This window comes from Canis lupus, chromosome 13, assembly GCF_011100685.1.
Source record: "Canis lupus familiaris isolate Mischka breed German Shepherd chromosome 13, alternate assembly UU_Cfam_GSD_1.0, whole genome shotgun sequence".
In the NCBI taxonomy this organism is placed as follows: Eukaryota; Metazoa; Chordata; class Mammalia; order Carnivora; family Canidae; genus Canis; species Canis lupus.
The window spans coordinates 55,187,989-55,213,814 of record NC_049234.1 but is presented as its reverse complement, the minus strand read 5'-3'; the positions used below and the strand labels follow the sequence as shown (position 1 = coordinate 55,213,814).

General features: G+C 33.1%; 1 long non-coding RNA gene across 4 annotated transcripts in view; it reads left to right on the top strand.

Moving 5' to 3' along the window:
- The first annotated feature begins 12,214 nt into the window (after positions 1 to 12,214).
- Positions 12,215 to 25,826, top strand: part of LOC111098478 — a 30,573-nt gene continuing 16,961 nt past the window's right edge. For all 4 annotated transcript variants that reach the window (XR_005368397.1, XR_005368396.1, XR_005368398.1 and 1 more), the window contains exon 1: positions 12,215 to 12,344. This is a non-coding gene — a long non-coding RNA (uncharacterized LOC111098478). The remainder of the gene's footprint in view (positions 12,345 to 25,826) is intronic.

Here is a 25,826-nt window from a genome sequence, read left to right as displayed (position 1 = left end):
GTGTTTATTGCACTATTTATAATAGCCAAGACATGGAAACAAAACAACCTAAGTATCCATCCATGGATTCATGAATAAAGAAGATGTGGTATGTGTGTATATACATACACATGTATAATGAGATATTATCCAGCTATAAAAAAATGAGGAAATTCTATCATTTGTGACAAACATGAAAGCCTTATGCCAAGTGAAATATGTAAGAAAAAGATAAATACTGTATGATTTCACCTATATGTGAAACTTTAAAACCCACACATACACAAACTTGTATCAAAAGAGATCAAACTTGTGGTTATCAGAAGCAGAGGGTGGGGGGAAAGGAAATTTGAGGAAGGTGGTCAAAAGGTAAAAAATCCATTTATAAGATAAATAAGTACCAGGCTATAATATACAATATGATAACTATCGCTAACACTCCTACATGATATACAAGAAAGTCATTAAGTGAGTAAATCCTAAAATTTCTCATCACAAGGAAAATTTCTTTCTTTTTAAAAAATTTTTATGGCACCTATATTGTAAAACAGATGTTTGTTGAAACTATTGTGGTATAATTTCACAATATATGTAAATCAAGCCAAAATGCTGTATGCTTTGAACTTATATAATAATATGTGTCAATTGTTTCTCAGTAAAAGTGGGAAAAAAGGAAATATACCTAAACAAATAAACATAAATCTAGGTGAAAAAAAAAGTATATATTTGTGTGTGTGTCTTAAGTATTTCACATCTCTGTTCCTGTCATCATGATCACAAATAACAGAAATAATAGGAATAATAATAGGAAAAATTATTTCTACAATCAAATCAAATGTAATGGTTATATATATATATATATATATATATATACACATATATATATGTGTGTGTATATATATATATGTCTTCCCTTTATATATATATATATATATATAATTATATTCATTTGCTATACAATATATATAAATGAAAAGCAAAACATCTGATAAAATTATTTTTAAATATAACCAATTTTAATTCAACACCAACTTATACAAAATGATTAAGGGAAACTGAGTCTTTATTTTTTTAAATTTTTATTTATTTATGATAGTCACACAGAGAGAGAGAGAGAGGCAGAGACACAGGCAGAGGGAGAAACAGGCTCCATGCACCGGGAGCCCGATGTGGGATTCGATCCCGGGTCTCCAGGACCGCGCCCTGGGCCAAAGGCAGGCGCTAAACTGCTGCGCCACCCAAGGATCCCGAAACTGAGTCTTTAATCAAAGGTAAGTTTTGTATATTTTATGGGAACCCAATTTTCTCAACTTTTATTTCTCTGAAAGATTTATTGTCAAAATACTTACAATCTCACCCAAGAGGTTTGCTAGGAAACCAAAGCCAATAAAAGTGGCGGAAATTGGACCAGACAGCCAGGGACCAGAAAAACTAAAGTTAACCCATGGAATAAGTAGCAAGCAGTGTGTTATTTGGTATCTAGCAAGGTATGATATGCTTAGAACTGATATGAGCCAATTTTAGTACGTAAAAAGAAACTATGTTGGATAAGACTGCATTATAAGCAAAAATGAAACATGAAGGAAATCAGATATAACAGTCAGGCCTCTTAATTCCTTCTTTTTAGAATAGGTTTTCTAGCAACTGAATTTTTTTAGGAATCAGGTCAAATTTCTCCAATAGAAAAATATAAGTGAACGTAGTCTATTAGAACTCCAACCACATAGAAGTAGTTTCAAACTCATATAGTGATACTATATATAGTGATACTATGACCCTTAATAAGATACCCAAAACAAAATGTAAATTCTACTTTAAAGATTTTCAATAATTTTATGTGGTATAAACATAATGAGAACTACCTTCAAACACCATTAAACCACTATTTAGGGATAAAAGCAATTAGAAACTGCCTTCACATGACATAGAAGCTCAAGATTTTGTGGTTCTCAAGATTGATAAGGAGAAAGATCTGGGCTATTGTTTTAAGTTAAAGTCTTTGGAATAGAATGGGGAAATGTGTTATCTGAGACTAAAGGCCCTAAATATTTAGTATGTATCAGAACACTTGGAAAATTATAACGAATGTGTATTTCTGCATTTTTCCCAAAGGGATTTAAGCAAATATTCTGAAATAGGTAGTAAGTGGTTCATGCTTTGAAATTTACTGTTCTAGGTAGAGTAAAGGTCATAATGACTGTTTTAAGGTATTTCCTCACAGAATTTTGACTTCTTAGATTACATGCAAAATTACAAAAATGACAGCATTATTTAGAGAGGCTTCTGAAAGCAGCAATCAGCATGCTTGGTCTTAAGGTTTTATTTATCTTGAATTAAACAGGCATGGGGAAAGTTTTCTACTTTATCTGTTTTTCTGAACCACCTAAGTCATCAAATCAAAAGAACTCGTTATTGGAGCTCGCAGATACTCTAGGCTATCCAAGGAATCAAAACAACTTCAGGAAGGAAAGGGAAACACAATTAAATCAAAGCTCAGAGAAAGAAACACAGACATACAAATCAGTAAGAAATCTTCTCTTGGAAATGCTTAATTATTTGAGAATTGTATATTGTTTACCTTTCCTTAGCTTTAGGATAACATAAGGCAAAAGAATGTATATACATTCCAGGATAAGATTACCCACAGTTATAGATTTAATGTGGTTAATTATAAAGTTGAAACTCCAGAAATTGTAGAATAAATGATCTTACCCTGGCTTCCTCGGTAAATGGAAGATCTCTTCCATACCTTGCTGAATCTATAAATGTCTTTGACAGAGAGGCTATAACATCATTGATTATAGAAAATCTGAATCACCATTTCAAAGTAAAAAGAAAGTCTTAATCTTGAGAAGCAATAGTGATATGAGGGATTATGTATTGTTTTTAAAGGTACTGTAAAATGAATATAGATTATAGAATCATAGATGCCAAAACAGCAACTTCCTAGCTTCTCCTACTGATCAATCTGCTTAGAGCATCCCTCAATACTTCATATCAGTTAACAACTCAGTAAGATACAAAAAGCTGTTGTTACTACTTTAATATCTGAGCATAAAAAATTTTATATTTAATTATTTCACAATCTTGAATATGTATACATTCAATGTATACTTTTACTCTATTTTAAGGAGAAATTACACCCCTTTAACATTGATCCAAAATACTTAATGTTTCTTTAGATGGTGTCTTATCATCTCAACTGAAATTTAAAGTGAGTAGTAGCAAACATCCTAAAGATAAGCTTTTGCATTTGCATTTATTTGCATTTATAAAATAAAAATGACAGGGCAGCCCAGGTGGCTCAGTGGTTTAGCGCCATTTTCAGCCCAGGACATGATTCTGGAGTCCTGAGATCGAGTCCCACATCGGGCTCCCTGCATTTAGCCTGCTTCTCCCTCTGCCTGTGTCTCTGCCTCTCTCTCTCTCTCTCTCCTTCTGTTTCTCATAAATAAATAAAATCTTAAAAAAAAATGACAAAGTTTACCTTCTTTTTATTTAAAGCCATAACAAATATTTTAAATTTTTTTGGAGAACTTGAAAAATATATTTCTGCTATTGCAAACAAGAAAAATACAACATATGCAAAGAGAAATATTTTCAATTGTTATATTGCAAGTGTTATCCTTAGAAACTAAATACATCAGCCCATTGTCTGGCTTATATTACTTTGTTAAAGTCAGTCAGTTTTAGTGTTTCTCTTTTGAAACATGATGTCTTTTTTTTTCTTCTCAGACTGTTACAAGATGTTTCATTTTAGTCTTTGGTTTTCAATAGTTTTTCTATTATCAGCATATGGCATATACTGCTGGGGATTGTCAAGTGTTAAGTTTAAAAAAAAAATTTAAAGATTTGGTTTATTCATTCATAAGAGACACAGAGAGGTAGAGACACAGGTAGAGGTAGAAACAGTCTCCTTGCAGGGAGCCCAATGCAGGACTCCATCCCAGGACCCCAGGATCATGCCCTGAGCCCAAGGCAGATGTTCAATGACTGAGACACCCAGGCATCCCGAGAGTTACAAGTCTTTTTGAAGATGTAGATTAATTTATTTTTCAATAATGAAAAATACCCAGCCATTATTTTTTTTAATTTTCTTTAATTAAATTTAGTTTGTCAACATATTGTAGCACCCAGCGCTCATTTCAGTGCCCTCCTTATTGCCTGTCACCCAGTTATCCCATCCTCCCACCTACTTCCCCTTCTGCAACCCTTTGTTTGTTTTCCAAAGTTAGGAGTCTCTCATGGGTTGTCTTCCTGTCTCATTTTTCCCCAGTTTTCCCCCCTTCCTTATGGTCCCTTTCACTATTTCTTATATTACACATATGAGAAAAACCATATGATGATTGTCTTTTTCTGCCTGACTTCTTTCATACAGCTCTCAGTATGTTATTTGTTGAAATAATACTTCTGTCCTATTAAATCCCATTTTCTGAGATTTAAAATGTACATATGCAAACCTTTTCACCATAGAAGGACTTTACTACCATCCTTCTCTCTATTTTTTATGACTTATTTTCTCCATGTGTTAATCTGATTTTTTTTCTGAACTTTTCCCAAGTTGATACTTTTCCCTTTAAGAGTTTGAAACTAAAGCTAAACATAGCCATTGAGTAATTTACTTTTGGTTATTATTTTCATCATTTTAAAAATTTTGTGTGCTCTTTATTATTGTTGCCTGTTTTCCATTAAAGCTCTGATCAGTTTCTCTAATAAAATTATTAATTTCTTATTTCAATTCCTTTATCAAAATAAGCATATTCACTTGAAAATATATGCCTGATGAATCTAGTTATTTGGTTCACTGTAGTTTTTCTCATTATTTTCTCTACTTTCTACTCAATATTGGTTATATTGTTCTGTCTTCTTTTATGTCTAGCTAATTTTGACAGATTCCTATGAACTCCAAATTAAAAATTACACAATGAGACTTCCAGTTTCAGCTTTAATATGTAAAGAACTTGGAACTTGTCATTCCCAACAATACCAAAAGAAATATGTGAGCAAAATGAAAATTAATAATTTTTCTTGTACCTATTCTCAGAGAACTGAGATTGCAGGGCAAACTACCATTTTGAAATCTGGATAAGCAGGCAAATCAAAAGACTTATAGGCAAGGCCTTACTTAGAGCAGAAACTACTAACTGAAGTCATAAACTATTGGGGATATTTAAATGGTAATTCTGGCTAACTTGTAGAAGCTGATTGTGGACTATATTGAGAGTAAGAAACTACTGGGCACTGCTATATAGAGGGCCTCACATTGTCATGGATTTAATTTTCAAAAACTCCACAAATTTCCCACTGTGAATAGCCAGAAATGATTTCTCAGTGCGTCTAGCTATGGATGGGGGGGGGGGGGGGGGAGAGGGGAGTTCCCAGAGAATTTTCTTTAAAATAGCTTACTTTCCAGAGAAAATACCTTGCCAGAGTCTTGCCACTTGTAAGCTAAGAACATTTCACTGAGTCCAGCACCCTTTAGGTTTCTTTCTCATTTATGTGTGTGGGGAATGCATATTAAAGTAATAGCCCAGAGACAAGCCTGACTAAAATATTGAGATATAGTTATAAGATATAGAATATTTCCTTCCCACACACCTTACACCTGTTGATGTGATCATCAACAAGGCACCACTCTAATAACAGTGAATTACTACTGAAAGAGCTGGAAGAAAAGATACTTGATTTTAAAAAGTTCTTATGGAATCCCAAAGATCACAGAGGAGATGAAAATCAAGGACAGTAGAGGACTTGAAGTTCCTGACTCACACAGCTATAATAATCAATAAACACTGCCAACTTCTAGAAAGATTACCATAAAATATCATGCTAGGACCTATTTACCTTACTTCTTATTACCTGATACATTAGCTATGGCTCTCAAAGTTACAAAGCAAAATTACAAAAGCAAAATGCTAAAAGGCAGAGAAAGAAGTTTGAAAAGACAAAGCTAGCATCAGAGGCATACTCCTAATAAGACACTGATTGTCAGATAGGAAATATAAAGCATCTATGATTAATATGTTAAGAGCTTTAAGTTAAAATAAATAGCATGTAAGAACAGATGAGAATTGCAAGCAGAGGGATAGAATCTCTAAAGTAGAAGGGTGAAATCTTTAAGACAAAAATCAAAAGAAAAATATTTTTTTTCAAAAATGTCTTTGATAGGCTAATGGAGATTACATATAGCTAAGGAAAGCATCAGTGAGTCTAAATTTATGTCAACAAGAGATGTAGCATACAAATAATTAGAAAAACAGAAGGAGATAAAAAAGAAAATGAAGCAAAAAAAATATTTGAATAGTCGCTGAAAACTTCCCAAAATTAATGACAGAAAACAATGGATCCAGAAAGATCAGAAAACACCAAGCAGGATAAATTTCAAAAAACCTATGTGTAGACATACCAATATTCAAACTAAATACCAGACACAGAAAATTTTGAAATAACCCTGACAATTGTAATGGGGCAGGAAAACCCTTAACCTGAAAAACAAGAGAATGAGATTTACAGTAGATTTTCCATCAGAAACTATGTAATCAAGGAAAAAGTGGAGTGAAATATTTAAAGTGTTGAAGTGGGGAGGGGAGTTTCAATCTAGAATTCTATTCCCAGCACTATTATCCTCCAAATGTAAAGGATAAATAAATATATTTTATTTTATCAAAAACTAAAACAAACCTAAGGGAAATCATTGTCAAGTCCTACCCTATTAGAAATGTTAAAAGGAGATCTCCAGCAAGAAGGAAATTAGATAGGTCAGAAACTTAGCTCTACATAAAAAAAAAGAAAAGAAAAGAAAAGCAATAAAGAAGAAAAAAAAGTAAAATAAATGTTACATTTTTCTTATTCTTGATATAAAAGTTAATTATTTACAGTGATAAGTATTGAAAAGGTGTTGGCTGATCACAGAATATGAATAAATGAAATAAATAACAACAATGACATAGTAATATAAAAGGAGAGAATTTAAAATACTTAGTTATGGGACATGTGGGTAGTTCAGCAGTTGAGCATCTGCCTTTGGCTCAAGGCAGTGATCCAGGAGACCCAAGATCAAGTCCTGCATCAGGCTCCCTGCATGGAACCTGCTTCTCCCTCTGCCTGTGTCTCTGCCTCTCTCTTCCTTTGTCTCTAATGAATAAATAAACAAGATCTTAAAAAATAAGTAAAAAATAAAATACTCAGTTATAAGGTACCTACACTAAAACCAAATTGTTTTATTATGGGCAGAAATATATTAGTTAAACAAGATAATACAAAAGTATATTTGATATGCTATGAAAGGATATAAAATAAAGTATATGTAATCCTCAAAATCAAAGAAGTCAAAAAATATAGAGAAAATATGAAATTAAGAACAATGCAATGAATGGAATATAGTTACAAACAGTAGATATTAATGTAACTAATTTGATAACCAATTCATTATGAATGATCCAAATACACATTTGTAAGATAGACATTGTCAGAGTGGATAAAATAAAGAAGATCCAAGTGTAAATTGTCTATTAAAAAACACTTAAAATATAGAGACTGAATGGTTCAGAAGTAAAGGGATGGATAAAGAGACACAATGCTAACCATAACAACAACAAACAAACAGAAAAACTGGAGTAGTTAAAATAAATTCAGATAAAATAGGATTCAGAACAAGGAAAATTATCTTGGATATAAAGGGATGCTGCATGATGATGAATGGATCAATTCTCTATGAAGGCATAAAAATCCTAAATGCACCTAACAGGAGAGTATGAAAATATCTGAGGCAGAACTAGGTAAACTGAAAGGGTGGTTCAGTCCTCTCATATAGTTACAGCAATTAACATTTCTCTTTCAGTGACTGATAAATCAAACAGAAAGAAAAGAAAGAGTTATTCTAAAAAAACATCATCAGGGCAGCCTGGGTGGCTCAGCAGTCTAGCACTGCCTTCAGCCCAGGGCGTGATCCTGGAGACCTGGGATGGAGTCCCACGTCAGGCTCCCTGCATGGAGCCTGCTTCTCCCTCTGCCTGTGTCTCTGCCTCTCTCTCTCTCTCTCTCTCTCTCTCTCTGTGTGTGTCTCTCATGAATAAATAAATAAAATCTTAAAATAAAACACACTCACATCATCAATAAACCTGATCTAATTGACATTTATAGAAAACAGAATATCCCAACCAGCAACAGCAGAATACTTACATGTCCTTCCCAAGCTCACATGAAAATTGACTAAGATAGGCCACTTTTGGGCTGTAAGACCCTCCCTAACATATGTTAAACAATAAAAATTGTACAAAATATCCTCTCAGACCATAATAGAATTAGACTAGGTTACATAAAACATAGTTCATTTAAAAAATCTTAAAATGCTTAAAGATTAAACATACTTCTAAATAACATATAGTTCAAAAAATAAATATCAAGAAATTTTTAAAACAACCTGAATTAGTTGAAAATGAAATGCAACGTATCCCTGAGAGTCTTTTTTGTTTGTTTGTTTGTTTGTTTTTCTAAAGAGGAATTTAAATAAACTTCTTTCTTACGGGCAGCCCAGGTGGCTCAGTGGTTTAGCACTGCCTTCAGTCCACGGCATGACCCCAGAGACTCAGGATTGAGTTTTACGTGGGACTCCCTGCATGGAGCCTGCCTCTCCCTCTGTCTGAGTCTCTGTCTCTGTCTCTGTCTCTCTCTCTCTCTCTCTGTGTGTCTCTATAAATAAATAAATAAATAAATAAATAAATAAATAAATAAATCTAAAAAAAAGGGAAATACTATCTATCCAAATTTGTGGGATGCAGCCTAATCGGTGATTAGAAGGAAATTTATGGAGTTAAATGCATGTACTAGAAAATAAGAAATACATAAAAAGGATAACCTCAAGAAAATAGAGAAAGAAGACCATTTTAAGTATAAAGCAAACAGAAGAAAATAAATAAAAAATAGAACAGAAAGCTTAGAAATTGAAAACAGGAAAATAATTAATAAAGCCAGAAATCAAAAGTGGATTATTTGGAAAGGTCAAAAACCTTGGGATGCCTGGGTGGCTTAGTGGTTGAGCATCTGCCTTTGATTCAGGACTTGATCCTGGGGTCCCGGGATCAGGTCCCGCATCAGGCTCCCTACATGGAGCCTGCTTCTCCCTCTGCCTGTGTCTCTGCCTCTCTCTCTTCGTCTCTCATGAATAAATAAAATCTTAAAAAAAAAAAAAAGTTGATAAACCTTTAGCCAGGCTAACCATTTAAAAGGGGAGAAGACACAAATTACCAACATCAGCAATGAAAAAGGAGCCATTGCTCCAAAACCCACGAACATTAAAAGGATAATAAAGGATACTGTAAAAAACTTAATACCTATAAATTTGATAACAGATAAAATAGTCTCATATCTTCAAAGACATGAACTACAAAATTGAACCTAAGGAGAGAAAAATTATCTGAAAATCTGTATCTATTAAAGAAATTGAATGTATAATTAACCACCTTTCAAAAAAGACTTCAATAGGTCCAGACGGTCTCACTAGTGAATCCTATGAAACGTTTAATGAATAAGTTTTATTTTCAATGATCTCTTTCAGAAAAGAAGACAAGGAAACCATTTTAAGCTCATTCTATGAGGCAAGCTTTCCCCTAATGCCAATATCATACAAAGATATTGCAAGAAAGGAAGTGTGCAGATAAATATTTCTCATAAGTTGGAAAATACCAACAAAACGTTAACAAATTGAACAAACAATGTATAAAAATAGTTATTCACTGTAAACAAGTGAAATTTATTCCAGGCATACAAGACTGGTATAACATTCTAAAATTAATCACACTGCATCAGTAGGCATGAAGAAGAAAAATAATATGATCATATCAATTGATGCAGAAAATAATTTAGAAAAATCCAACACCCACTCATGAAAAAAAATTGTCAGAAACTAAAAATAGTTTGTAATACCCTCAACTTAATAAAGAACATCTATTTAAAAACTGATGAAAAACTGGATGCTTTCTCTCCAAGACCAGATAAAATGTTGACTCTACTCCAAATCAACATCAAGAAAGTAAATATAAGTTATGCAGATTGGAAAGGGAGAAATAAAATTGTCATTGTTTACAGATGATATTATTTTATATGTAGAAAACTCTAAAGATCCAACAATAAAACTCCTTAACTTATTAGATGAGTACAGTTGGGTCTCAGGATATAAGATTATATGTATAACTTGTTATATATATAGTTGTATATAATTGTTGCATATAAATTATATATCTACAAATTGTTTGCCTGTCCACCATCAATGAACAATTGGAATTTAATATTAAAAAATAAATAACATCATGTATATTAGCACCAAAATATGAAAATGTGGGTAAAATTCTAAAAAGGTATGTGTAATATCTATATGAGGAAAATTATAAAACCCTGAAGAAAAAAAACTACAGAAAATATAAATGAATGGGAGATATTTGATGGTCATGGACAAAAAAGAATCAATATTGCTAAGATGCCAATTCCTCCCAACTTGCTCAATAGATCCAGTTCAAACCATTTTGCAGATACAATCAGATTATAAGTTTATAAGGAAGACAGAAGCCCTAGAGTACAGCATGAAAAAATACAATGTGGATGGAGGACCTATATTATCCAATTTTAAGCCTTACTATAAAAACTACATTAATCAAGACAGAATTGCATGTAAAAAAACAGACACCAATATCAATGGAACACCATGGAGACCCCATAAAGAGACCCAAACAAATACAACCAATTGATCTTTGAAAAATAAGCAAAGGCAATTCAATTGAGAAAGAACAGACTTTTTAACAGCCAACTTGGAAAATTTGAATGTCAATCTGCATAACCAAAAGGAAACCAAAACAAACCTTAGATACAGTCCTTACAACATACACAAAAAATAACTCAAAATGGACATTAGACCAAATGTAAAACCCTAAATTATAAATTTTCTAGAAGAAAACATACAAGAAAATCTAGTTTACCTTTGGTTTTGCCTTGAGTTTTGAAATGAAACATCAAAAACATCATTGATGAAAGAAAGAAAAAAAAAATGAAATGGGGCTTGATTAAAATTAAAAACTTCTGTTATGCAAAAATACTGCTAGACAATGAAAACCCAATTCACAGACCAGGAGGAAATATTTACAAAACACTTATCTAATAAAGAACTCAAATTCAAAATGTGCAGAAGACACTCAAAACTCAACAATAGGAAAACACACAATTCAATTTTAAAAAATGGCAAAAGATATGACAAATGTCTCACAAAAGAGTGTATAGAGATGGGAATGAACATGAAATAATGGTCCACATCATCTGTCATTACAGGATTACAAATTAAAAATAGCAATGAATACCACTATACATATAATAGAATACATATACATATAATAGAATGGCTAGAATTTAAAAAATATCTGACAATAACTTTTGACAAAGATGTACAACATCAGAAGTAATCATTCATTGTTGGTCAGAATGCAAAGTGGTATAGCCACTTTGGAACACTACTAGTTTCTAGCAAATATAAACATAATAGTAACTTTATCATCAAGTAGTCATGATTTCAAGTATTAATTTCACTGACCTGAAAGCCTATGTCCACACAAAAACCTGCATGTGAATGTTTATATTATATATATATTTAATTTTAATCAATACATATATTCATATGGCCCCCAAATGCATGCAACCAAAAATGTCCTCCAATAGTTGAATAGATAAATAGATAAATAAACTGTGGTATATCCATACAATGTAATATTATTTGGCAATATAGCAAAATGAATCATTGAGCAACAAAAAGACGTGAAAGAAACAAATGCACACTGCTTAGTGAAAGAACCGGTCTGAAAAGACAACATACTCTATGAATCAGCTATATGACATTCTAGAAAAGTCAAAACTATAGCAATGGTAAAAAGATTAGTTACTAGAGGTTTGGAGGAGGAGGACAGAGTTGACTAGGTGAAGCACAGGGAATTTGGGGAAGTACCAAAACAATTCTGTATGATATAGTACTTATGGATCATGATACTATTTCTTTGTCAAAACCCATAGATCAAGGAAAAATATCCATATATGTTAACTGCTATGTACACACATCCATAAATGCTTCTATAAATAGCGGCACATACACATACTCATACATACTAAGCTAAACATAAATTCATACTGATGTCTCAAACTCTAATCTATTACCAGATAGATCATTCTAGAATCCCTCCTTGCTTATCTGTAGTTCCACATTCCAACACTGAGAAAACTGACTCTAACCATCTGTTACTCCTTAGCTGAATTGTTCAAGTATTACGTGTGTAGCAGTATTAGAATCATGGACCTATTACTACCCGTGGGAAACAACTTTATAACCTAAGGTATGGTGCTTATCCAATTTCTTTTGCCTTAGTCTTACATTACTAACTTAGTAATTTCAGTGGTACTTAGATCAGTAACTTTCCCTCTCAGACTTCAGAGAGATTATTTCATACACATATACACAATTACATCGTTTTATCATAAAATATATTTGTACACATACAGATTCATTCTCTCTCTCTCAAATAAATAAATCTTGATGAAAAGAAAGATACTGGTTGCATAGGGGAATTCTTATCTTCTATTGTCACCTTTGAAGAGAAATTCTAATCATTTAAAATAAATCAGCATAATGAAACTTTCTAGAAATATATTCTAGTAGAATTCCTTTGTAAATCATCAGCTTGATAATAAATGCACAATTTGAGCCTGAAGTAAAAATGCAAATTAATTAATTTTTATTAAATACAGTGATGGAAATATCTTAGGTTTACTTGACAATATAATTTTTTAACAAACACTGCTCTAATGGTATAAATAAAAACAAATAAAATTTTATTCTGTAATTAAATAAAAATTACTCCAGTGAAGTTGCAATTCTTTCCATAAAAATGAGAAATCTCATTTTCCCTTTTTGTCTGAGAGTAACATTTAAATCATTATAAAATAGAATCATCTTCAGAATAAGCTTTCACAATTTTATGAATTGTAAGTTTAAAGAATATACTTCTATAGGAAATTCAGTAATTTCATGTAAATTAATGAAATTTAAATTTTCACTTAAAGTATCAATTCCAATGCATTTGATTTAAAGAATATTGTTCACATTTTTTCTACAAATAAAAGATTCTAAAGTGAATACGTTAAGACTAAAACTCATATTACTTAAACATTTTTACATCAGAAACTAATGAGATAATATAACGATGCTCAATTATTTTTCCTTCATGGTGAGCCTCATAATATATAATTAATTTTCTCTGTATACTCTAAAAAATTACTAATATCATATAGTTCCCTCAATAATTCTATCAATCTTAAGACAGAAACACAGAATCAGAAATTTAATATATATATATTAAAATATACATATCCTTAATGTATATGTTATATATAATATAGATCATATATATTACATTTATATCATATATATATTTGTCCAGTTACTAGAGTTTCTGATATATTAAGATCCTTATTCAGATTTTGCTTGTCCTAACCCTTCATGGATGCTAAAAATACTTTCTTCCTGGAATTTATTCACTAAGTTTATGACTTTATTTTAACTTTTCTAAAGAAAACCTATATTTACGTTTCTTAAATAAGGAAAGGATGAAAGGAAAGGAGGGAAATAAGGAGGAAGAAAGAGAGGGAAAAAGGAGGAGAAGAAAACCCTACCACTATGACTTGTCCTTTGAGATTTTCTCGTTTATCATGTCTTCCTTAAATATAACTGAAGCAGAACTGTATAGTATAGATTACTAAGGCTCATATAACTTTTGCATACTGATTCCTCTTAATAAAAATTTGGGAATCTAACAGTTAGTTTCGGCTTTTGCAAGAAAAACTCATGTTTTCGTAGGACATAGATTTTCCTCAGCAACTTTGAAGGCTCATAGTAAATTTGCTTCCAGTCTGTTCCATGTACCACTGATTATTATCCATGTTCTTTTTTATGTATCATTTATGCATTTACCTAATTCCTTTTCCTACTACCACTGACTTTGTCAGGTGGCCCACAGTGGAACGCAGCCCATGGTATTTACATCCTTGTGTGGTCCTCCCACACTGGCCCTGATTCTCACCATGTGACATTCTTTGGCCAATGAGGCATTAGAGAGTGTATTACAGAGGCTTGGTAAATCTTTAGACATTGCGGGTTGAACTCTTGCCACAAGTATTTACTTCTCATTTTGGAAAGCTTACAAACAAATTTAAAGGAGTTTACTAGAATTCCATGGAGTCTATTTATAAGTTTTACTTTACAAAATTATTATATAAAACTTATACTAAGTTTGAATAATGCATAAAATGTAAAAGAGACATGGGGACAATAAAGGGATATCCTTTTGAAGTACAAATATGTATTAAATAAGTAATTAAGTTGGTCACAGTTTTATTGATTTTCCACAATTTCCTTCCCATTATGTTCTCATTAATATTGGAAAGCCAGTGATTTTTAACCCACAGTTGTGTGTATATATATAAATATATATATGGGGGGGGGGTAAGCACTTTAAAACTGGCAAATATTTAAGTAACTTTAAATGATAAATGGAGACAAGAACTTTAATATGCAGGAAACTTCATATCTGTTAAAGCAATATTGTGACTTTTAATTCATATTCAAATATTTTATCTTTAATAACTCCAAAACAAAGAGAGAGTGATTTGAACAGATGTTATCTTAGTAGGATTCCATTCTTTAAAGAATACCATGTTGAGCTACCACCAGCTTAAAACTGAAGGAGAAAAATAAAGAGTGAGCTTTATGAAGTCCCAGAGGATGCTCAAGCTGATTTATCATGTGGCATGCCTGGGCACCTCAAATAAGATGGTTAAAATAAATGTTTCATGCTAGTGAAAAACACTGAAAAGCAAACAATATAGTATTCCTTTGCCTGAATACAAAGGAGCCTTTCTCTGAATTCAGTTATACTGCAAAATAGGGGAAACCCATACACATTATAAAATAAAACTAAAAAAAATTATTTATACGTACTGTGGGAATTAATCCTATATTTATTAAATATGTATTTTATTCTTTAAAGACACAGTTTCTTCTTTTACCCTCATTTTTTTTTAATCTTGCTACAAACTCCCCAGCTGACATTCCTATAATGGTAATGAACTGAAAATGTAGTACTGAAAATGTAGTGCATTTTACATTCGCTGAGAGCTTAGGCCCAGAAGTCAGATCACCTCCTTGACATTTCAGCTTTCTCATTTGTTAGGTGCATGACCTTGGGCAAGTTACTTAATTTCTCTCTTCCTTAGTTTCTTCATCTCTAAGTGGGGATAACAGTGACATTTACATCATAGATTGGTGTCATAAAAATATACATTTGATATATATATATATATATCAAATTATAGATTATATATATATATATATATATATATATAATCTATCATCTTTGTAGAACAGTGTCTGGTACCTAGTAATACATGTTAGTTTTATTTATTTAGCACATATATTTTGGAATTATTTTCTTTGTCAGGGCACTAGGTTGGGTGTTGAGTGTACCACAGTGTACAAACACAAAGCCACTTCACTCATGGAACTTTTGGGCTAGTGGAGAATCTTAACCCAAACAAGTATTGAAAGGATGATGCTGTGGAATGCTATAGTTCTATATAGCTGGGAGTGGAGGTGGGCATAGGGTGGAGAGGGTGAATAAGCTAGTCCGGAATAAGTCCAGAGAAAGCCTCTTTAATAAAAGGCTTCATAATTTGAAAAAAAAAAAAAGTTAACCCTAGAGAAGGGTTAAATTTCTATTCATTGAATCTAAACCCAAAGCTCCACAAATGGCCTCCTGCTCACTTAGGGTCTGAAATTCTTTCCATGCATCTGCTTGGCTTTCATGTTTTAATCATCTGATTTGTCTGCTTATTCATGCTCCCTGCTGCCAAATAATCATAATTTGCACAGATCATATCATCACCTCCCCAACTCATCCCCTATTCACTGTGGCATGCAGATATTGTAACCTAATTGTCTTTCTTTTAAAAGGTATCTCTGAATTCAAATTCCTAAGAGAATATTTCCTTGAGACTTTTGAACTTTATATAGATTGTGTGTCCCCTTTTGTAAGATTTCATGCAACAACTTCATTTGGCTTCAGCTGGGAGTGCAATTAATGAGGTGAGAGGTCGTGTGTGATTAACATAACTATGGGTAAAACAGACATTTTCATTTAGAATAAATAAGGGATTGTAAATGCAAAATACAAATCAGCTTTTAATATAAGGTATGTGCACTCTTCTAGGACTTAGGGTTTAAAAGATGCCCCCACTCCTGTACATTGCAGATAAGACTATAAGTTAAGTGGGCCCCTTATGTGGAAAAAATACTATTAAAATTTTAAATGTACATTTACTTTGACCCAGTGATTCTATTCTTGGCTGTTTATCATAGAGATATATGTATTCATGTACCAAATGAGGTTTCTCCAAGTATATTCACTACAAAAGGCATGTAGTAGCAAAAAGGGGGAAGCAAACTAAAAGTCTACCAATAGACTACTTAGTATATTAAATGTAGCGCACCCACATAATGAAATAGTATGCATCTATTAAAAACAATGCATCAGCTCTATGTATGACAGTAGAGGAATAAAGATTTCATAAATAAATATGGCAAAAATAAGAAAAGGCAAAAGAATGTACAAAATTATATGTACATAAATTAACATGATATTTTTGTGAAGATGTATAAGAAATATAAAAGACAGATAACAGTAGTTACCTCTGACCGGGTAGGAAAAGAGAAGTTTGACAGTCCTTTCTTCCCAATATACCCTTCAGAAAGCTTTACTATTTGTAGCATGTGCATGTATTACTTACTCAAGATAAATAGGCATAAAATTTTAAAAGAGCCACAAACTTATCTCTAATGCATGTAAAACTTGAACCACTTTTTCCTATTCCTAATAAACCACCACTTTAATTAACAAGCAAATTTTATTGCTATTGGGAAAATACTCAATTTCCCTTCATAGTATGCTTTCTCATTTTTTTTCTGCCTTTCAGTAACCTGCCACAATTCTAATCTCCATTAATACGCTTCCAGGCCTACATAACACCTGAGTTGTAGAAATACTATTATACTGATAAACACAAACAATTTTCTACAGTTATATGTTTTTCTTTTCCTGGCTTATAAGTATTTCCTTGTCAAGATTTGTGAATATTTTTGTGTATGCCTGTGTGTTTGTGTATCTAGGATCATCATTAACACTTCCAAAGGTACAAGGAAGTCGGATATAAGATTTAGTATTTTATCAGATAATGTCATAGGTAATGTTTTAGGATTTAGAGTAAATATATTACTCTCTCCTATCTGTTCTCAAACTTCTTAACCATAACAGGTCTTATATTTACCTCTTAACTCATTATGTCGTGTAGAAAAAAAAATTATATACTTTCGAATTTTTCTTGGGAATATCTCACCAATAAGGTTTTTATGTATTAATCTGGAAATTAATAATTGTCTTCATTAAACTTTCCATTATCATTAAAATTTACAAAAATAAAAAGGAATACTAGAAAATTTTTTAAACAATTTTTTTATTTTATTTTTTTTAATTTTTATTTATTTATGATAGTCACACAGAGAGAGAGAGAGGGGCAGGCGCTCAACCCCTGAGCCACCCAGGCATCCCAAGGGTTCTTGTTTTTCAACAAGTATATTCATAATATGTAATTGGAAATTTCAGAGAATAGTTTCTACATTCACTATATATGAAAGACTTGAATTAATAACATACTTCAAACATAACAATGTGACCTGGCAACCTTATTCATTGAAAGAGGGTTTTGATTTTGAATAGCTGATTTTAATTTCACACTCAGTAGTAAATGTCACTTAGTATTCATAAATCTATTTTGATATTAACAATGTGTGGTAAATGTTTAAGATTAATGCTTATCTAGTCTTTATATAGTGAATGTAGAAACTATTCTCTGAAATTTCCAATTACATATTATGAATATACTTGTTGAAAAACAAGAACCCTTGGGATGCCTGGGTGGCTCAGGGGTTGAGCGCCTGCCTTTGGCCCAGGACGTGATCCTGGAGTCCTGGGATCGAGTCCCCCTGCATGGAGCCTGCTTCTCTCTCTGCCTGTGTCTCTGCTTCTCTCATGAATAAATAAATAAAACCTTAAAAAAAAAAAAAAAGGAACAAGAACCCTAATGAGATATGAGTTGTATTTGAATAGACATCCTGTGTTAGTTGGACCTCTCTTCATCACTGATGTGGCTCATGACACCTTCAATAGTACTGGTCCAAATGGAATCAGCTTCGTCCCAAGGTGAGAAGGAACCAGAAACTGTACTGCTGCTATTAACTTCAGCGTTGGAACCGTAACAATTGCTGCTTTCTCTACATTGTACTGTAAAGAGGACTAAAGAAATTTAATTGAAATACTTTTATTAATATCCTAGTAAACTGGTATACATAGTCAAATTATGCACACTAGTTTTCCACCTTCAGTTTGGAGTTGTATAACTTGTATAACTTGAGACAATTCAACTTGCCCCTTTTGGTCTGTTCCCTCCTCTGCAAAATGAATGCAAGACCACAAACCCAAGGAGTTATTAATTGAAGTGAAGGTGAAAGGGCTTTGTATACTCCACAGTAGTGGAAAGAAAAAAGGTTTGTTACCAGACCAAATCAAAATGCCCTGTGCAGATAGGCAGAGCTCGTGTTAGCTCTCTTTTGTATTTATTCTTCTCTAAACAGAATCTATTTTTTTAAAAGAATCCTTCCTGGTAGCTGAACTCACTCTTAGATTTTCACTTCTCTCCTTCCCTACTTAGTACTGTTAGTCATTAACACTTTCTTGGCCCTTGTCCTTGGTCCATCTGGGCCTGTGCAGTGGTGCCTCACAGGAGGGTCCTACAAGGCAGGAGGAAGGGTAGCAAAGGGGATCCCAAGAACATGTTGATTCCAAAGGGAGAAAGGGAGTTTACCTCTCCACAGTGTGTTTAAAAAAAAAAAAAAAAAAAAAGTTGGAGATAACAGACAGTGATAGATAAAGAGACAGGGAGACAGAGAGAGGGAGACAGAGAGACAGAGAGTGAAATAAATTATGTCCTGAGGCTTCTTCAGGAAAAGTCTCAAGGAACAGGCAGTGATAGCTTCCTGAGATGAATTTAAATACCCCAGAGTTGCCTTGAGGAGCAAGACAATGGAACTGTACCTTCTGGTTGCTGCAGCCTTGGACTTTGGCAGAAGTTAGACTGGGGCCCTAATGATGTTGAACATTTTTTCTTCTGCTTATTGATCACTTGTACATCTCTTTGAAACAATATTTATTTGAATTTTTCCATATTTAATTGTATCATGCATTGACATTGTTCAATGTGAGAATTATTTATATATTTTGAATATATTCTAATGGTCCCTTATCAGATATGAATTTTGCAAATATTTTGTTCTCATATTGTGGTAGCATCTTCATTTATTGATAATGTCTCTTATGAACTGAATATTTGTGTGCTTCTAAAATTTGTATGTTGATTACAATCCCAATATGATGGTGTTTGGAAATGGGGCCTTTGGAAGGTAATTAAGTCATGAGAGTGGAGCCTTTGTGAGTAAGATCAACCCCTTTATAAGAAAAGTTCAAAGTGATATTTCATTCTCTTTCTACCATGTGAGTAACAAGAAGGTCCTCTGTAAACTAGGAAGAGGGCATTCACCAAGAATTCAACCATGCCAGCACTCGGATCTCAGACTTACAGCCTCCAGAACTATGAGAAACAATGTTTGTTGTTTAAGCCACCTAGTCTGTGAAAATTTGTGATAGCAGATCAAGTTGACTAAAATAGTGTCATTTGATCCATATTTAATTTTGATGAAGACTAGTTCATCTTTTTAATTTTTCTTCTGTTGCTGTTGCTTTGCTGTCATATCTAAGAAAACATCATCTTGTCCAAGTTCTGAAAGATTGATTGATTGATTGATGATTGATTTTATTTATTCATAAGAGACACAGAGAGAGACAGAGGAAGAGAGAGAGGCAGAGACACAGGCAGAAGGAGAAGCAGGCTCCATTCAGGGAGCCGGACATGGGACTCAATCCCGGGTCTCCAGGATCACAACCTGGGCCAGAGGTGGCACTAAACCACTGAGCCACCCAGGCTGCCCAAAACTTTTTTTTTTTTTTAATTTCAATATATATCTGTGCTCTTTGCATGAATATTGTGAACTTAAAATAATTGTTTCTATATACTCCTGTTAGTTAGTAGCTAGACGTGAGCAGTGGAAGGAATGCCCCTGTAGTCAACAAAACCAGCCCACATCTTCCTCCGACTAGATGTTATATCCTACAGGACTTTCTCTCAAGAGATGCAAGCCCAGTCCAGAGAGAAGGTATTGTCAGTTTAACCTCTAAATAGTTATATGGCTATTAACATAAATTAGCATTGCTTTTACAGCCCCAACCCCACTCAGCAAGAAAGGCTGCCATGATGGTTCTGGTACAAATCTGTCTTCGTTCCAGAGAACTTTGGTGATCCTTTAGAACAAGTATCTGAGTTTTCCCATCTTCACTCTGAAGACCACAGATGTTGAATATATTGATTCCTCCTTCCACATTTCCAGCAACTGGTCAAGCTGGGATTTAAATACAGGCATTTTGGTTGCAAAGTACATACATCTAACCACTGCTCTAATCTGTCACATTTTTTACAGTACTTGGGATATTAAGGATATGTTTGGTGGGATAAGAGGCAGAGATTGATATATCAAGTGTATATCTAAACATCTTCCCTTGTTTCAGGATTTCTTTTCCTCTAGGGCCCATGGTTCTTGGTCAAGGGTGGGCAGTGAAGCAAAGTTTATCAAGTGATAGGACAAAGCACCCAAGGAGGGAAAGCACCCCAGAGAGTTGCCTTTCGGGCTTCTAAATCTAAGGGTTTTTACAGGAATGTTTGGTGGGCTGTTTTAATCTGATTAACCTCCATGCACCTGTCACTCAATCAGGTTTTGTCCACACTGTCATCTACCTATCTGGTAGTTGTTCATGTGGGAAAAAATGGAGGGTTCCTCTGGGGTAGTGTAGAATCTTTTTCATTTTAAGGGCATTTTCCTCTTAGGATGAAGGCCCTTTGCTCCTGCCTTTCTTCCGACTATCCTCTATTGCCCAGATATCCCTTTCTTATATAATTGTGAATTAAAATTATGTAACATAAATGGAAAGTAATAGTAATATTACTAGTACCCATCGCTAGACTACATAATTTACATTTACTAATACAAAATTCAGAATTTTGCAATCTAAAGAAACTTATGCATTAAAATCATTTCAAGAAAATATAGGAAACTATTTAGTAAATCATCACCTATCCTTAATAACATAAAAATATACTAATTATATAAGTAATAAAAAATAAAATCATAATAGGCTGAAATATTTGTTTTTTTTTAAATATTGTATTTATTTATTTGAGAGAGAGAGAGAGAGAGAGAGAGCAGGAGCAGGAGGAGGGGCTGAAGAAGAAGGACAAGCAGACTGCCTGCTGAGCAGGGAGCCTGATGCAGGGCTTCATCCCAGGATCCTGAGATCATGACCTGAACAAAAGGCAGACATTTAACTGACTGAGCCACACAGGTTCCCCAATAGGCTGAAATATTTGTATTAAATGGTATATGTGGAACTGAGCTCTATTGCAAACAATTCCAGATACTTACTAAAATCTTTGTACAAATATAACACAGAAAACAAAAAAACTCCTAATATAACTGACAGTCTGAGACTGATAAAGACCATGAATCTGTGAATACTTTTCACAAGCTATAAAATTCAAAGATCAGCACTAAAGCAAACTCTGGCCACCAATGGTAGCGTTCACTGAACAGGCATGGCATGGTATGGCATGGTAACAGAATAAAAGACATTTGGTCAATAGTAAGACTGTCATAAAGTGTACACCAAGCAGGATAAAGCAGCCATTTTTCTCCAACATGGGTTCTATATTTTTATTTAAAAAATATAGTTCTTTTCAAGTTACTATAATTATTATTATGGTCAGTTTTAGATTTATCATTTTGTTTGTTACCCATTTTTCCTGTTATTTTGTTCCTAAAATTTTCTTTCCTTCTTTCTTCTATGTTGATTTAAAAAAAAAAATAGTATTGTATTTTAATTACTCTGTTGAATTTTAAGCTATACCTATTTGCTTATTTTCAGTGCTTGATCTAAGTATTATAATATGCATCATTAACCTATCAAATTTGCTTAGAATTAATATTTTACTACCCCCCATAAAATGTAAGAACCAGTTAATAGTATGATTCAATTTATTGCCCTGTCCTTTGTGTAGTTGTCACATGCGTTATATTCACACACACACAATTTTAAATACAATAATGATATTTTACATTTCCCATGTCCATTATTACTCTTCATTTCTTCCAGAAGATCTGAGTTTTCACATGGTATTATTTTCTTTCAGCCTGAAAAACTCCCTTTTTGCTTATATTACAGAATACAAATGAATTCTTATAGCTAAGAGTTATATGAAAATTTTTATTTTGCCCTTATTTTTTGAAATATTTCTAGGGATATAGAACAGTGTTGATTTGTCATTCTTTCAATTTAGCACTTTGAATATTGCTTTCTTTTTTTTTTTTTTACTTCTAGTTCCCATTAATCTGATTAGAAGTCAGTATAATTAACATAGTTATTTCCCTATAGGTAAATGATTTTTTTCCTTTCTCCACTTTCTGGAAGTTTGCAAGATTTTGATCTTTTTTTTTTCTTTGCTGTTGTTGTCCATTTATTTTGTTTTGTTTTCAAAAGGTTGGCTATGATAAGCTTAAGGAAGCTTTTTATATGTTTAATTCCTGATGGAAATTGGCTGAATCTCTTAGTACTGCAAACTAACATGTTTTAAATAGATCTTGGAAATATTAAGCCAGTGTTTTTTTAATAATATTCTTTAATCCAAAAAAAATAATATTCTTTAATCCCATTCTCTTGCTCTTATCCTTTGGGGACTCCTATTATTTTATAAATATATATATATATATATATATATATATATATATATATATGTTAGATAGCTTGATATTGTCCCATACATCACTGTAATTATCTTCATAGTTTTTCAAATATATTTTCTTAATAAAGTCTTTCTTTTTATACATACTTTTCTAAAGATTTTATTTATTTTTGAGAGAGAGAGAGAAAGAGCTTGAGGATGGGGGAATGGGCAGAGAGAGAGAGAATTGCAATGAGACTCTGTGCTGAGTGTGGAGCCTGATGCAGGGCTTAATCTCACAACCCTGAGGTGATGACCTGAGCTGAAACCAGGAGTTGGACAATTAAGGGACTGAGCCACCTGGGTGCCTCATTGAAGAAAGCTTTTATATTCAAATTCACCAACCCTGTCATAGGCTGCCTCTAATCTGGTGGTAAGCTCACCTAATATATTTACCCTTTTATTTTTTTTAAAGATTTTATTTATTCATGAGAGACATAGTGAGAGAGGCAAAGACACAGGCAGAGGGAAATGCAGGCTCTGTGCAGGGAGCCCAATGTGAGACTCAATCCCTGAGTCTCCAGGATCATGCCCTGAGGCCAAGGCACCTGTGCCACCTGCGCCACCCAGGTGTCCCATATATTTACCTTTTAAGGATTTAGAATTCCGTCTATCTAACTATCCAATTCTCTATCCATCCATCTATATATCATCTTCATTTTTCTTCTCATGATATCTGTTTCTCTCATGATATCTGCTCATTAATTATGATTATATTTACCTCTAAGTAGCACAAAACACATATGACAATTACTCTTAACATTGAGGTGTAATTCCAACACCTCAATCATCTCCAGCTTATTTTGTATCGTTATCCTTCCTTTTCTTGTTTTTTTAAAAAGTTTAGTTTTATTTTATCTTTTTTTTTTTTTTTAATCTTAGCCAGGACATTGTGAATAGTACCGTATTTGGTTATTTTCCCTGAAGTACATGGATTTTGTCCTGGGAAGACAGCTTGGCTGGACTAAAACTGTCAACTTCGTTTCCTCAGCAATGGATAGCAGCTGGATCTTCGCTCAGTTTCCTGGCTCCTTGGATTCTGTCCTATAAATGTAGTTTATGCCATCAGCCAAGCATGTGACTGGAGTTTATAGAAATATTTGATCTTCTCCATCTGCAGTTCTTTTCTTTTTTAAAAAAAAATATTTATTTATTCATGAGAGACACAGACAGAGGCAGAGACACAGGCAGAGGGAGAAGCAGGCCCCTTACAAGAAGCCCTGATGGGGAACTTGATCCCTAGACCAGGATCACGTCCTGAGCTGAAGGCAGACACTCAATCACTCAGGCACCCAGTTGTCCCCATGCAGTTCCTTTCTTTATGTCATTTTCATCTTCACCTTTCAGCTGCTCTAGCAACCCCAAAGTTCAATATCTTGCTACCATTGCAAGAAAACCAGGGCATTTTTATTGGGTTCCCAGCTTCTTTCTCAGACATCTGTGGTAGAGAGAGCACTCTCTGGTAAGAATTCTTAAATATTTAATCTCAGTTCTCTTCTTTCATGCTATACTTTTCCTCTAGTTTATGGGGTTGTTTTCATTGTTTTTGTTTTGTTTTTTCTTTTCTCACAAATGCCTACAAATAACTGCCTTCTTTTAAAAAAAAAAAAAAAAAAAAAAAAAAAAAAAAAAATAACTGCCTTCTAAAATGTCTCCTGTAGTTTATGAGTTATGAGAACTTGGTCTAATACAATCAACCTATGTATTATCAGAAACAGAAATGATCAGATATTTCAAAGTGGCCAGATAATGTTCCTTCCCCCTTACATTTAAAAAAAAATCAAATTATTTTATTTATTTTTAAAGATTGTATTTATTTTTCATGAGAGACACACACAGAGAGAGAGAGAGAGAGAGAGAGAGACAGGCAGAGGGAGAAGCAGGCTCCATGCGGGGAGCCTGACGTGGGACTCGATCCCGGATCTACAGGATCACACCCTGGGCCAAAGGTGGCGCTGAACCTGCTGGGCCTCAGGGGCTGCCCTAAAAATCAAATTAGATTGTAATTAATTAAGATGCAGTTTCACAAGATAAAGTACATGTACTTAACTTTTTTTTTTTTTTCTTCAAGACAGGGTACCCTCAAGTATATCAGTCACTTAGAAGTAATTTATTTTGGAATGGCAGTTTTTTGTTTTATTTTTCTCTTTGTTTAATTAGACCGCATATCAAATACCCAACAATATAGTGCTGCAGAATGCTTATTAGTGTATGTAAATTGAACTGTACGCTATGAACAGCAGCTTAACTATTAATGAAAAATCTGAGGAAACCATTCACCCAGTATAAAAGAGAATAACACTCCTTTTGCCTAAGTGACCTCAGCTATCCCCAGGGACTAAATTCATGAACTAGAGACTTAGAATCACACTCACATATTTCTTTTTCCTTTGCAATTTATACCAACTTAGCATGATGTTTTGTTTTGAAATTTTTAGCTCTATAAGTTAAAATCTAAGCATTTGAAAGCCTTCATATCTAAAATTTAACTCATCATTTTTTTCCCAAACTTTCCTACTCTTATATTTATATATTTTGTTCTACTACTGCAACACACTCATATAATACACTATTATCTTTCATCTTTTACCTGGCATCTCCAAATAGCTCTCTTCTTGGTTCCTCTGCTTCCAAATTTGATTAATTCTAACCTTTGATCTGCATAATGCTCAGAACTTATTTTTCAGCCATAAGTTTAATATATTATCTTACTTAAAAAGAAAAGCAAACCATGAGGCAGAGATATGCTTGATTTTGTAAAAAGAAAAAAA